This window comes from Callospermophilus lateralis, chromosome 10 (genome assembly GCF_048772815.1).
Source record: "Callospermophilus lateralis isolate mCalLat2 chromosome 10, mCalLat2.hap1, whole genome shotgun sequence".
Lineage (NCBI taxonomy): Eukaryota > Metazoa > Chordata > Mammalia > Rodentia > Sciuridae > Callospermophilus > Callospermophilus lateralis.
In genome coordinates, this window is record NC_135314.1 from 94,780,016 (window position 1) to 94,795,017 (window position 15,002).

General features: G+C 36.2%; 1 protein-coding gene across 2 annotated transcripts in view; it reads right to left on the reverse strand.

The window, feature by feature from the left end:
• The window catches only part of Gpr160 (G protein-coupled receptor 160), a 45,394-nt gene that overhangs the window by 1,865 nt on the left and 28,527 nt on the right, over window positions 1-15,002 (reverse strand). For both annotated transcript variants that reach the window (XM_076868448.2, XM_076868449.2), the window contains exon 3: window positions 2,662-2,759. The gene's annotated coding sequence lies outside the window, so the exon portion shown is untranslated. The remainder of the gene's footprint in view (window positions 1-2,661; window positions 2,760-15,002) is intronic.

The following is a 15,002-nucleotide window of genomic DNA, read 5'->3' on the forward strand; positions in this document are numbered from 1 at the left end:
CCTTTTTATCTTCCTGGCAGTGAAAGTAAGAGTCTATGCATATGCATCCTTAAGCATAGCAATTTTCACCTATTTTTAGCTGCAGGATCATCATCTAGATGAATTTTTTCTTTGAAGCTCAAACATTTAAAAACAGATGGTTCAGCTGAAAATAATGAGAACATATGAAAAGGAAACAAGGATATTTTCTGGAAATGATCTTTCAGGTATGGCCCCTGAAGAAAATAAAGGGAAAAGAATAAGATTCAACACAAATAGAAACCTGAGGACCTTAAGAAGTGGTAGGAAATGCAAAGAAGTAGGAGTTGAGGGTTGGGTCATTCTGCATTTGAAATCAAGAAAGAAAAGTGATGAAGTCAGAAAGGAAGAAATTAGGAAAGAATGGAAGAAAGGAGATTAAAAAAAAAGGCTGACTCAAAGGTATTTCTGCAATACTGTTTAATCACTGTGTAAAGAGCAAATTCCCACCCCAAGAAACCAAACCAAACCCAAACAATAAGAACAACAAATATCAACAACTGGAGACTGGTTAAAAGTAATATTATGATATACTATTATGTACCTAATAAGAACATTTCTCAGGCTGGGGGTAGAGCACTTGCCTAGCACATTCGAGGCCCTGGGTTCGATCCGCAGCACCACATAAAATAAACAACAACAACAAAAAGTACTACTGTGTACACTATTTTTTTAAAAATTCCAAAAAAAAAAAAAAAAAGAGAGGACATTTCTCTGTTCCTTGCGTGGCTGAGGCAGAAGAATGGCAAGTTCAAGGCCAGCCCAGGCAATTTGCAAGACCCTGTCTCAAAAAAAGAAAAAAAAAAAAAAAAAAAAAAAAAAGGCTGGGGATGTAGCTCACTGGTGGAGCATACCTGGGTTCAATTCCTAGTACTGCAAAGAATAAAACAACAAACTCCCACAAAAAATTTTTTTCTCAATATAGGAGGAAGATTTAGTTTTCTACTGAAAACTATCCTTTCTATATTTGTTCAATCTTAAGCCTTGTGAATTTTTTAATTGTTAAAAATATGTCTTCATAAAATTTTATAATGTTAAGTGGTTATATAATTATGCATCAATACATAATCTAATTCTTATAATAAATATACATGCATAAAAATGATTAAAACAGTACACATCAAGTTATTAATATGGTAGAACTGTACTTGTACATTTTCTGTATTTCCTAAATTTTACATGATAAAATAAGGGAATAGTGTGTTTGAAAAGCAAAAGAACTGAATTTGACTAAAAGCAAACCACTGATGATTAAATAAATCCAAAGGAGTAGTGAAAAGCTTGAGGGTAAAGAAATCAGAGCGAAAGAAGGCTGTCAGGTTTGTGGACAGATTGAATTCTTACAGGGCCATAAATCTATTGTCATAAACTTACCGTTTATTATACACAAATGATCCATCTGCACGCGCGCGCGCGCACACACACACACACACACACACACACACACACACATATATGTAAAGATAGTTATAAAAATGCAAAAGAACCAGTCAAGCTAGTACTTTCCTATACTCATTTTTTCCCCTATAGTCACACATACTACAGTGTTTAACTTGACTTAGTCTAAAGAAGTTCCATGCCAGATTTGGAGGTAAAAGGACACAAACAGCTACCCACTTGACAACTTGGCAAATGCCATTGGCCTCATAAGTGGTGTTCCCTGAATAAGAAGCCTAGGTGGAATGATCAACCAGGTGAAGTCTGGGGACCAAAGGAAAAAACAAGCTTCATTTTAAACCAGCTAATGTTAGTTTAAAATGGCCTGAGGAAGGGAAATACTATAGGTTCATATTTATAACGACCATTATTTAAGAGAAGTAAAAAGAATGATCTGTATTATGTGATTTTTATAGCCTCTATTCCAAAATAAAACAAGTAAAGCTAAATAGGCACCATCCAAGGGCTGGTTCCCAAGTTTTCATTTCATCATTGAGTCAGGTGGAGTCTACTGGAAGTCCACAAAAGCTGGCTAATACCTACAAAAACCCAATGTGTCCTAGGGGCTCAGAAAGGTCTGCAGAGGAGGAGGATCAACAATGCTCACCAAGAGCCTCTGTGGAAAAGGACCAGATGAAAAAAAAGCCTAAAACAGAGTTTGTAAGGGAATCATAAAATTAGAAGAAAAATAAGGTTCAGAGAAGATTTACAACTGGAAGCAATGAAAGTAATCAGAAGGAAGTACACTGGAAAATGAAATTTGGGTCATTTTACAATGGTTCCTGAGTATCAGGATCACAGAAACCAATCAAAATGTTCTTGAATGAGACCAGTTTTATATCTGTACTCCAGTTCTCTAATAACCACTAAAAGTATTCAAAGTTACAATATTTTGTTCTATAAACTGGTTCCCAGAAAAAAAGACAAATCCTTTAATAAGCTATCCATCCTTAATTTTCCCATGAAAAGTATTCATAGTAACTACAGTGATACAGAAATCTATAAAATATGGCTCTTTTCCAACATGGTTTTTAAGTATATTTGAATCAACTCATATGACACCTAAAAAGTTACTGTGGAAATCCTTTACAAGGCATCGTATCTCTTCTACAGGCTTGCTGAGTGCTCTGGCTCCCTTTGGAAGGATTAGACTCTGGAAAACAAACCATTCACTGAACCAATTCATTTTTAACACACCATACTTACTCTCCAAGGAGTCCTCTTGACTAATGGTCCTCCTATTTTATGTTACTGCTGGTCCCTTGAATTCATTGTGCTATACCAAAAGGTTATGTGAGTTAGCCCTGTGTGAAGACAGAAAACAAAACAACCATTAACAGCCATTTGGCAGGGGGATGGGGAAGGGCAGGTACTGGGGATTGAACCAGGGGTACTTCACCACTGAGCTTCATTCTCAGCCCTATTCTTTATTTTTTGAGACAAGGTCTCAGTAAATTGATTAGGACCTTGGTAAACTGCTGAGGCTGGCCTCAAACTCACAATCCTTCTGCTTTAGTCTCCCAAATTTCTGGGTTTAGACAACAGCCATTTTAATGAATGGAGTCCATCTAGTGTGACTGGCTCAAAACCCCTGCTGAGAAAAACTTTCACCTTCTGAGGGATTATGGTCCATAACTGCTTATGTTCTTAGTTTCTTTCCAGCAAAAAGGAGGGAAGAGAACATTTAATTGAAAGTTCACAAAACACAATGGGAAACGGACACACATAACATGGCATCCGTATAAAGAAATCTTGCTTTATACATCAGATCTCACCCACAGGCTCCAGTTAAGCCATCAGTTCTGTTTCACTTCAAAATCCTTTGACACTTGCTGCATGCTAACATAAAAAAGTTTTTTAAATGAAAATTTACTATATTTTCCCCAATAAGAAAAATATAGTGAGCAAAGTGGCAAAATTTTACACTTCACATATTGCTTTAGTATCTGGTTTACTGGCAGACAGTGGGATTCTCATTTATACTTCATCAGTTGAGATCACATATATTGGGTAGCTTCTGGAAAGTTCTGTGTACATTCATGAGGGCTGCAGAGTAGAAAAAGGTCAATGACTTCAAGTATTAGTGTAATCAAAAAACTGCTACATAATCTCATTTTTATCTAAGAAAAGTTTAACAAAGCCATGTGCATTAAACAGGACTGGACTGCTACTGTGTAGAAAATGGAGCTAGCACTGTCACTGTATTTGTGAGCCTGATAAGTAGAAAGAGCCTGTGGGAGAAATAATATAGTGAGCCTTTTAGTCCTTAGAACTTCTATGTATCTTTTAGTTAGTCCTTAGAACAATCATGAAAAGTCTGTTTCCTCCACCAGGAAGAAACAGACTGGGGTTAAGTATACACATTTTCCCCAAGTGGTAAGTATTGGAGCTGAAGTTCACCCTCAGTTCTGATTTAAAAGCTTGTGTTCTCCAGTAAGACACAATCAGGGACCAACTCATAACTGGAAATGTAAAAAGATCCCAATTTACATATGTGAATGAACTTTCTAAAAAAGTACCATCCAAGTTAAGATAATTATGTTAATTACTGATACCCATAGGAGACCATGACTATCAATTTGGATAATAATTTTATTCCTCTAAATATAAACTCTTCAAAATGTGGTTCTTGCTTGATGTTATGTATTCAAATTCAATGGAAAAAAAATAACTCTGATAACTCAAGAAACAGATGTTTTGTATTTATCTGATTACATGGTAAACACCCAGTATAGAAAAATTAAGAAAATATAGGAAACAACCTTTAATAAAAGGTCATATAATTTACCTGGTACAAAACTGAAATTACATACAAAAAAACGTATACAGTGAAATGACTTACCCTACTCAATACTTCAACTTCTCCATCCTTCCCATTGGCTATCTAACCCAGGTTCCTTTCATAGATAAAACCACTATAATTTGTACATGTTTCCAGAGATATTCTATAAGAACATTTTAAGAAGAAATTTGAAATTTCCATGTTGTTAAGGCAATTATCAAGGGATTCTTGATTTGCCCTTTCCTGAGTCTTATTTACATAATGAAAATCTGATAAAAGAGCCACGGAGTTAGAACACAACCAAGCATTAGTTAATGATCTGCCAGACTACAGGAGTCATTTCCACCAAACCAATGATACTACGACTGTCCACAAGGAAGGTCAGTGAGGCCAGACAACAAGCAGGGGTCACCTCAGTGTATGGGATAGGTGATTTTCATTTTCTCCTTTGATGTGGATTATAGTGCTGATCCCACAATGAGGTGACTCATGTGATCAAAGCATTTAAGTACAGAAGAGATGCCCTTCAGTGTCCTCTCTTCCTACCATATGGAGTAGACAGACCACACATTCTACAAGGTACAGCTCAGATGGGTCTTTGAGTTACTGTGTGTGGGGCAAAACTCACACGAGCAAGAAAAATATCTCTGTTAATTAAATCACAAGATTTTGTGATTATCTGTTATGGCCTATCCTAATACAATTCCTTACCATTCTCTTTGTCCTTTAAAATGTTTTTTTCTTCTTCTTGTTTTTGTTCTAGGGTCATATCACCCTGAACATACCCAATCTTGTCTGAAATGTCTGTCTTTTAACCTATGTATTATTTACAGAATCAGAATTTAAAATTTATAAAATAAAAATAACTTTGAAAAACAGTAATATAAATATAAGAAAGTTGATAAAAATATTCAATTTCAATAATTGCTTTCACATTTCCTTCAGATTTTCATGTTTGCCTATGAATACAATGACCTAAACTTAAATCATAAGAAAGAGTGAATTAAATCTTAAGTAGACTGAAGGAAGTACACAAGAGCGAGCGGAATTCAATAAAATTAAAAAGCAACAATGGAGCCAGGTACGGTGGCTCATGCCTATAATCCCAGCAGCTCAGTAGGCTGAGGCAGGAGGATAGTGAGTTCAGAGCCAGCCTCAGGAAAAGTGAGGCGCTAAGCATCTCAGTGAGACCCTGCCTCTAAATAAAATACAAAATAGGGCTGAGGATGTGGCTCAGTGGTTAAGCACCCCTGGGTTCAATCTCCCGTACCAAAAAAAAAAAAACAATGGAAAAACAGAAAAAGAAAAAAAGCAATGAGACAAAACTGGTTTCTTAAGGGAAAAAAATAAAAGTGTTAAATTCCTAGCCAAACTACAAAAAGACATCACAAAGTAAATTAGTAAAGAGATTACCTCATCATGCACACATGCACATACTCATGTGGATAAATTTGACTCCATAAAAAACACTTCTCTTTGAAAGTACAGCAAAGAACATAAAATGACAAGCTACACACTAAGAAAAATATTCACAATAAATATCTGATAATGACTTGGAGCCAGAATACAAAAGGGCTCTTATAACTCAATAATAAGACATATAGAACTTTACAAAAATAGGAAAAGATTTGAACGGACACACTGGAAAATGCAAATGAAAATAATAATGAAATCTGTGCATATCCATTAGAATAAAATAAAAAGACTGGCAATACAGGTGTTGACAAGGAAGAGGAATGACTACACCTGGACCCTCAGCTAGGAGTGGGGAGATGGAGATATATATATATATATACACACACACACATATGGGGATGGTACTGGGATGGAACTCAGGGACTCTTTACTATTGAGCAACATCCCAGTTCTTTTTATTTTTTGAGACAGATCTCACTAAGTTTCCCAGGCTGGCCTTGAATTTTCGACCGTACTACCTCAGTCTTCCAAGCTGCTGGATTACAAGTATGCACCCAGCACCCAGTGAAAACAGAAGATATTCTTTACAATCCTGATTAGGTTTATTAACTTCCTAGGGTTGCCATAACGGATTACAACTGGGAGTAAATTTAAATTAGATGGCTTGAAACAACATAAATCTGTTCCCTCAGTTTTGGCAGCCAGAAGTCTAAAATCAAGATGTCAGCAGAGCCATCCTTCCTTTGAAGTCTCTAGAGGAGAATTTTTCCTTGCCTCTTCCAGATTCTGGTGGCTCCTGGTGTTCCTTGGCTTATGGCAAGGTAAAGCCAGTCTCTACCTCCATCTTTACATGGCCTTCTGCCTGTGACATGTCTTCCTACTGTGGTTTGAGTAGGTTTCCCAAAGATTCATGTGCTGCAGGCTTGGTCTCCAGTTTGTTGGTACTGAGGTGGCAGGACCTTTAATTAGATAGTAATTAGGCTGCTGGGGACACTGCCCTCAGAAGGGATTGCTAAAATTCTCAAGGGAACCTGGTGAGGTCTCCTGCCAGAGGGTAGTTATAAAAAGTGCAAGCCTAGCTCCTCAATTTCTCGTTTCCTTCCTGTCTTACCATGTGATCTCTTCTGTACATATTTTCACCATTGGGATGCCATCCATCATAAGCCCTCACCAGAGGCTAAACAGATGGGTACCACCCAATCTTGCATTTTCAGCCTCCAAAACAGTGAGCTAAATAAACCACCTTTCTTTATAAAGTTCCCAACCTGTTTCTTTAAAAAAAAAATTTAGTTGTAGATGGACACAATACATATATTTTATTTATTTTTATGCAGTGCTGAGGGTCAAACCCAATGCCTCACACATGCTAGGCAAGCACTCTACCACTGAGCTACAGCCTCAGCCCCCAACCTGTTTCTTTAATGAAAAAAAAGTTCCAACATGGAATTCTATCCCAAGCCAAATGGTCAATTAAGTATAGATACAAAATGAAACCACATATTCAAACTGCTTTCCTCACACAAACTTCTTAGGAAGTCCATGAAACATACGCCATCAAAATGAGAGAATAAACTAAAAAAGAGAAAGAACTGAGATCCATGAAATAAGATGCACCAGAAGAAAGGAAGAAGGATTCCTAGGTGAAGATTAACTATGCACCAGATCTAAGTGACACTCTAAATTGGAGTTGTGAATATGACTGAAGAAATTTCTACAAGATAGAAATCCCAAGTATCTTTTGAGTGTATCAAAACTAATTTACACAAAAGTAAAATCTGTGGTTGAATAAGTGAAGCCATATATGACTTAACAATGGTATGCATTCTGACAAATGTGTCATTGGGTGATTTCATTGTGCAAGCATCAGAGTTCACAAACTTAAGATGGCTAAGATATGACTAGGCAATACTGTATAGCATTCACCATGGTAAATGCAATCCTCTGCTGACCTAAGCATTATGTGTCATAGGACCATATATAGAAAAGGATAAAGACAACTTTCAGGAAAAACAAAAATGTTGTTGAGGAAAGGACATATAATTATAGTATAAACCTTTGGTCAGCTGTGGCTAGATGTTGTAGAATCATAATCTCTTAATACCAAATACTGATCTAATAAAAATTACAGTTTTAGTGGCTGCATGGGTTCATGGTGGTAGGCTTGCCTGAAAAAGAAGGTCCTAAATAATCACGGACTTTTTAGGAAGTCTATAGATAATGCTTTAAAATGAAAAATGTAAGCAAGATAAGCATGTTACCAGAGATAAGGAGGTAGACAACGAAAGAATCAGCTAAAGGAGCATAAGTTGCCTGTGGTGGGTAGAGAGAGAAATGACTTTCCCCCCCTGCTCCTGGAATAAGTCTTGTGGCCAACTAGGTAAACATATGAATAGCATGTTTTTGTTCCTCGGGTAAAAAATAAAATACACTTAATAATAAAAAGAAAATTTTATTTTAAAACAAAAACTATATTTTTACTACTTTATATCTCAAGTCAGGATGCTAATGACAAATCTTAAGATCACTGTTAGCCAGACACTGGCTGTGAAGCAGCTGTCAACCCATGTAGGAGACAAATTTAATGGTTACCCCTGGTGGCATCACGGGAGAAGATAAGCACTCATTTTTTTTTTGTCAACTAACATTTAAGAAGTCGTGGTTGCCATCTGAAAATCTCTGCTGACACTTTCTAATAAGCTTAGGAAAGCATCGGCATCAGAATTTGTAACTTGGATACCACACATAATAATAGAGCACATTTTTTTTTCTTTAACTACTTTATGGGAGTAGAACTTACATACCATACAATCTGTCCACTTAAAATAGAAAACTTAAAGATCGCAGAACACTGCTAAATGCTCTTAGTGTTTTTGATGAACAGAGGATGATATTGTGGGGAAAAACAGGTACTGAAGATAAATTGAAAAGCAATTCAGAGATATCGCTTGCCTTTTGAGCACAGATCACTTGCTGATGCCGCCTATCCTCTGCCATTTGCCCACCTCTTGCCTGCCCATTACCTCTGCCCCACATCCACTCGCCAATCGCCCGCTTCCGATTGCTGCCTGGAAGTCCACTGTCACAGTACCCACAGGTTTGGTTACACACAGCCACTTCCATCTTTGCAAACTGGCCAGGGTTTGCAGGTTTGCCATCACCACCACTGCCATCTTGGGGTGTGGCTGCCTCAGTCCGAGGACTCAGGCCAGGGCCTGGAGATATATTGTAGGGGTACGTGCAAGTCTGGTTGCACCTGAGGTCTTTCTGCTGTGTGTGCTAGTGGCTGCGATATTGCTGCCTCTTTGCAGGGTCACTCCTTTGTGTGAGCACATCCCTGGTGGACTCTCTGCAAGTTGAAAAGGCATTGAGATGTTGGGGACTGCAACAAGGCAGAGCCTGGGGAAGCTGAAGCCCAGGTCCATCAGACTACAGCTGGGCTCATGTGGGCTAGTCTGGGTCTAGCAAGCCAGAGAATAGGAGCAGTTCCTCAGGGGGAGCTCAGGTTGGGGAACTGGAGAAAACCAGGTGATCTCCAGTTCAGTGAGTCTCGAAGTGGGAAGGGACAGAAGAGGCCGGTTACAACAGGTGGGAAGACTGGAAGAGTGCGTGAGAACATCTTGCTATTGGCTGGCCCACCCAACCAGTCTGACACCCTTTGGACTGGAGCTACCATCAAACTTCAGACAACCCCACCTATCAGCAGAGAAGGGAAGCTGAAAAAGTCAACAGAAGCAATTGTTCAAATTTCCATTGAGAGTGTCCTTCTTTAATATTTATTTATTTATTTATTCCCCCCCTCTTTCTCACACTCCTACCATCTTTGAATTCAAATATACTTCATGCATTAATGTACTGAAGAATGAGATATCTGAATAGTATATTACAGTTTTGTTGTGTAGTCTTCTATTTTTACCTTTTTTTAAAAAAAATCTAGCCAGGCATAGTGCATGCCTATAATCCCAGCGGCTCAGGAGACTGAGACAGGAGGAATGCATGTTCAAAGCCAGCCCCAGCAAAAGTGAGGCGCTAAGCAACTCGGTGAGACTGTCTCTAATACAAAAAAAAAAAAAAAAAAAAAAATTGGGCTGGGGATGTGGCTCAGTGGTTGAGTATCCCCTGAGTTCAAGCCCCAGTACCTTCTCCACCACCCTCACAAAAATCTATATATTTGTTATCTCACTTATCTGTCTCCCTGGATTCTCTTTCTATTTCTCTCATACTAACAGCCAACCTCTATTAATTCCTCCCACTATTACTATAAATTTTAACCTTTATCTTCTCTCCTTCTCCCTCATAAACATCACACCTTACACTACTTCTGTTCCCTCTCGTTCATCATTTGAAACAGTAAACCCTTTTAGCAAACTGACTGTTTATATTGCAGACAATAATTGAACACATCATTTCTGTTTATTGTGACAAAACTTCAGATGCCTTAATAGGAGCTATTCAGTTTAAGGTTATATGTTGTTTGCATTGGGTGTTGTTAATATTGGTCTCCTCCTTTAAGGTGAGGTACTGGAAGCCTTCAGGGACACTGTAAGACTACAGGGTAGAAACTGTACTGCCTCAGATCCCTACCATTAGAAGGGAAGACACACAAACAACATAAAAAAATATGGGAACAAAGTGCCTCAAATATACTAAGATGTTCCAACAATAGAACCCACAGACAACACAGTGGAAATGTCAGAGAAGGAATTTAGAAAATACATAGTTAGACTGATCTTTGAAATAAACGATGGTATCAGAGAGAAAATATAGGAAGTGTAAGATCACTTTAATAAAGAGGCAGATATTATAAAAAGGAATCAAGCAGAAATCCTCAAAATGAAGGAAACATTTAACCAAATTAAAAATTCAATGGAAAGTATCACCAATAGGCTAGACCACTTAGAAAACAGAACCTCAGACAATGAAGACAAAGCAGATACTCTTGAACATAAAGTAAACCACACAAAGAAGATGGTAAGAAACCATAAACAGAACTTTCAAGAAATATGAGATAACATCAAAAGACCAAACTTAAGATTTACTGGAGGGCTGGGGATGTGGCTCAAGCAGTAGCACACTCGCCTGGCATGCGTGTGGCCCGGGTTTGATCCTCAGCACCACATACAAACAAAGATGTTGTGTTCACCGAAAACTAGAAAATAAATATTAAAAAATTCTCTCTCTCTCTTTAAAAAAAAAGCTTAAAATAAAAAAAATTATTAAAAAAAAAAGCTTTACTGGAATAGACAAAGGTGTGGATATACAAACCGAAGGAATACATGATATTTTCAATGACATAAGAAAATTTCTCAAATCTAAAGAAAAAATGGAAAATCAACTATAAGAGGTTTACATGACCCCAAATGTACAAAATTACAGCAGACCCAAACTAAGGCACACTATAATGAGAATAACATACAGAATAAGAATAAAATTTTAAATGCTGCAAGAAAAAAACATCAAATTACCTAGAGGGGAAAACCAATTTGGATTTCAGCTGATTTCTCAACCCAGACCCTCAATATCAGAAGGTCCTGGAATAACATATACCAAGCTCTGAAAGAAAATGAATGCCAACTGAGAATTTTATGTCCAGCAAAATTCACCTTCAGATTTGAAAATGAAATAAAAACTTTCCATAATAAACAACAATTAAAAGAATTCACAACTAGAACACCTACACTACAGAACATTCTCAGCAAAATATTCCATGAGGAGGAAATGAGAGAAAAAAAATGAAAACCGAAAGGAGAGGAATTACATTAAAGGAAAAGTCAATCAAAGGAGAAACTAAGTGAAGTTAAAAACCAAAAATAAACCAAAATGACCAAAAATACAAATCATATCTCAATAATAACCCTGAATGTTAGTGGCCTAAACTCATCAATTAAAAGACATAGACTGGAAGATTGGATTTTAAAAAGGGCCCCCAAATATGCTGTTTTCAAGAGACTCACCTCCTAGGAAAAGACAGTCAGACTGAAAGTGAAAGGTTGGGAAAAAACATACCACCCACACGGACTGTATAAACAAGGAGGAGTTTCCATCCTCATATCAGACAAAGTGGACTTCAAACCAAAGTTAGTCGGAAGGAATAAAGAAAGACATTTCATACTGCTTAAGAGACTCATACATCAACAAGACATAACAATCATAAATATATATGCCCCAATGGAGCATCTACATACATCAAACAAACTCTTCTCAATTTCAAGAATCAAAGAGACCACAACACAATAATACTTTAACATGCCTCTCTCACTACTGGATAGATTATTCAAACAAAAACTAAACAAAGAAACTACAGAACTAAATAATACAATCAATGATTTAGACTTGATGGACATATATAGAGTATTTCATCCATCATTGAGCAAATATATTTTCTTCTCAGCAGCACATGAATTCTTCTCTAAAACAGATCATATGTTATGCCACAAAGCAACTTTAAGCAAATACAAAATATATATATATATATACTACTCTGCATTCTATCAGATCATAATGGAATGAAACTAGAAATAAATGATAAAATAAAAAATAGACACTACTCCAAAACCTAGAAACTAAATAGCATGCTATTGAATGATAAATGGATAGCGAGAGAAATAAAAAAAAAAATACTTAGAGGTAAATGAGAACACCAATACAATATATCAAAATCTCTGGACACTATGAAAGCAGTGCTAAAAGGAAAGTTCATTGTATTGAGCTCATATATTAAAAGAATAAAAAGTCAACAAATAAATGACTTAACATTACATCTTAAAAACCTAGAAAAAGAAGAACAAATCTACACCAAAAGCAGAAGACAGTAAATAATTAACGTCAGAGCTGAAATCAATGAAACTGAAACAAAAGAAATAATTCAAAAAATTGACAAAACAAAATGTTTGCTTCTTTAGATAAAATTGATAAACCCTTAGCTACACTAGCAAAGAAAAAGAGGGAGAAAATTCAAATTACTAAAATTCATGATGAAAAAGGAAGCATCATGAAGTACACTACTGAAATACAAAAAATAATTAGAAACTATTTTGAAAATTATACTCCAATAAAATAGAAAATCTCAAAGACATTGACAAATTTCTAGAGACATATGATCCACCCAAACTGAATCAGGAGAACATACACAATTTAAACAGGTTAATTTCAAGCAATGAAATAGAAGATGATATCAAAAGCCTACCAACCAAGAAAAGCCCAGGACTAGATGGATTTTTCAGCCAAGTTCTACAAGACCTTCAAAGAAGAATTAACATCAATACTCCTCAAATTATCCAATGAAACAGAAAAAGAGGGAACCCTTCCAAAGTTATTGTATGAGGCTGGTAATCACCCTGATACCAAAACCAGACAAAAACACATCAAGGAAAGAAAATTCAGAACAATATCCCTGATGAACATAAATGCAAAAATTCTCAGTAAAATTCTGGAAAATTGCATACAAAAACATATTTAAAAGATAGTGTACCACAATCAAGTGGGGTTCATTCCAATGTTGCAAGTTTGGTTCAACATATGAAAATCAATAAATGTAATACATCACATCAATAGACTTAAAGACAAGAATCACAGGATTATTTCAATAGATGCAGGAAAAGCATGTGACAAAATACAGCACTCCTTCATGTTCAAAACACTAGAAAACCTAGGGATAGTAGGAACATACCTCACCATTGTAAAAGCTATCTATGCTAAGCTCAAGGCCAATATCATTCTAAATGGAGAAAACATGAAAGCATTTCCTCTAAAAACTGGAAGAAGATAAGGATGCCCCCTTTCACCACTTTTATTCAACACAATCCTTGAAACTCTAGCCAGAGCAATCAGACAGATGAAAGTCATTAAAGGGATATGAATAGGAAAAGAAGAACTCAAACTATCACTATTTGCCAACGACATAATTCTATATTTAGAGGATACAAAAAATTCCACTGGAAAACTTCTAGAACTAATAAATGAATTCAGCAAAGTAGCAGGATATAAAATCAATACCCATAAATCAGATGCATTTCTACATGTAAGCAATAAAGCCACTGCAAGAGAAATTAGGAAAACTACCCCATTCACAATAGCCTCAAAAAAAAAAAAAAAAAAAAAGAAAGAAAAAAGAAACTTGGGAATCAATATAACAAAAGAGGTGAAAGATCTCTACAATGAAAACTACAGAACACTAAAGAAATTGAAGAAGACCTTAGAAGATGAAAAGATTTCCCATGCTCTTGGATAGGCAGAATTCATATTGTCAAAATGGCCATAATATCAAAATTGTTATACAGATTTAATGCAATTCCCATTAAAATCCCAATGACATTCTTCACAGAACTAGAAAAAGCAATCATGAAATTCATTTGGAAAAATAAGAGACCCAGGGGCTGGGGTTGTGGCTCAGTGGTAGAATGCTCCCCTAGCGTGAGGAACTGGGTTCAATCCTTAGCACCACATGAAAAATAAATAAATTAAAGTATTGTGTCCATCCACAACTAAAAAAAATTTTAAAAATAAATAAAAGACCCAGAACAGCCAAAGCAATCCTTAGCAAGAAAAGTGAAGCAGGAAACATCACAATACCATACCTTAAACTATACTTCAGAGCAATGGTAACAAAAATGACATGGTATTGGCACCAAAATAGAAATGTAAACCAATGATACAAAATAGAAGACAAAGAGACAAACCCACATAAAATTATTTATCTCACACTAGACAAAGGTGCCAAATACATGCATTGGAGAAAAGGCAGTCTATTCAACAAGTAGTGCTGGGAAAACTGGAAATCCATATGTAACAAAATCCATATGCGCAAAAATCAACTCGAAATGGGTCAAAGACTTAAGCACTAACTTGGAATGGAAAAGAAAACTTGGAATGGAACCACCATTTGACCCAGCTATCCCACTCCTTGGTTTATATCTGAAGGCGCCCTGCGCCTAATAGATTAAGTAGGCCCAAATCTTCATCATGTCAGTTTAGGACCCAATTTCCTTAACAAGACTCCTAAAGCACAAGACATAAAATCAAGAATCAATAAATGAGATGAATTCAAATTAAAAAGCTTCTTCTCAGCAAACAACCAAAAACATGAAGAGGAAAGCCTACAAAATGGGAGAGAATCTTTACCACACATACCTCAGATAGAGCACAAATCTCCAGCATGTATAAAGAACTCCAAAACTTAACACCAAAAAAATAAATAACCCAATCAATAAATGGACTAAGGAACTGAACACTTCTCAGAAGAAATACAATCAACAAATATATGAAAAAAATGTTTATTATCTCTAGCAATTAGAGAAATGCAAATCAAAACTACTCTTAAGTCATCTCAAGTCAAAATGGCAATTATCAAGAA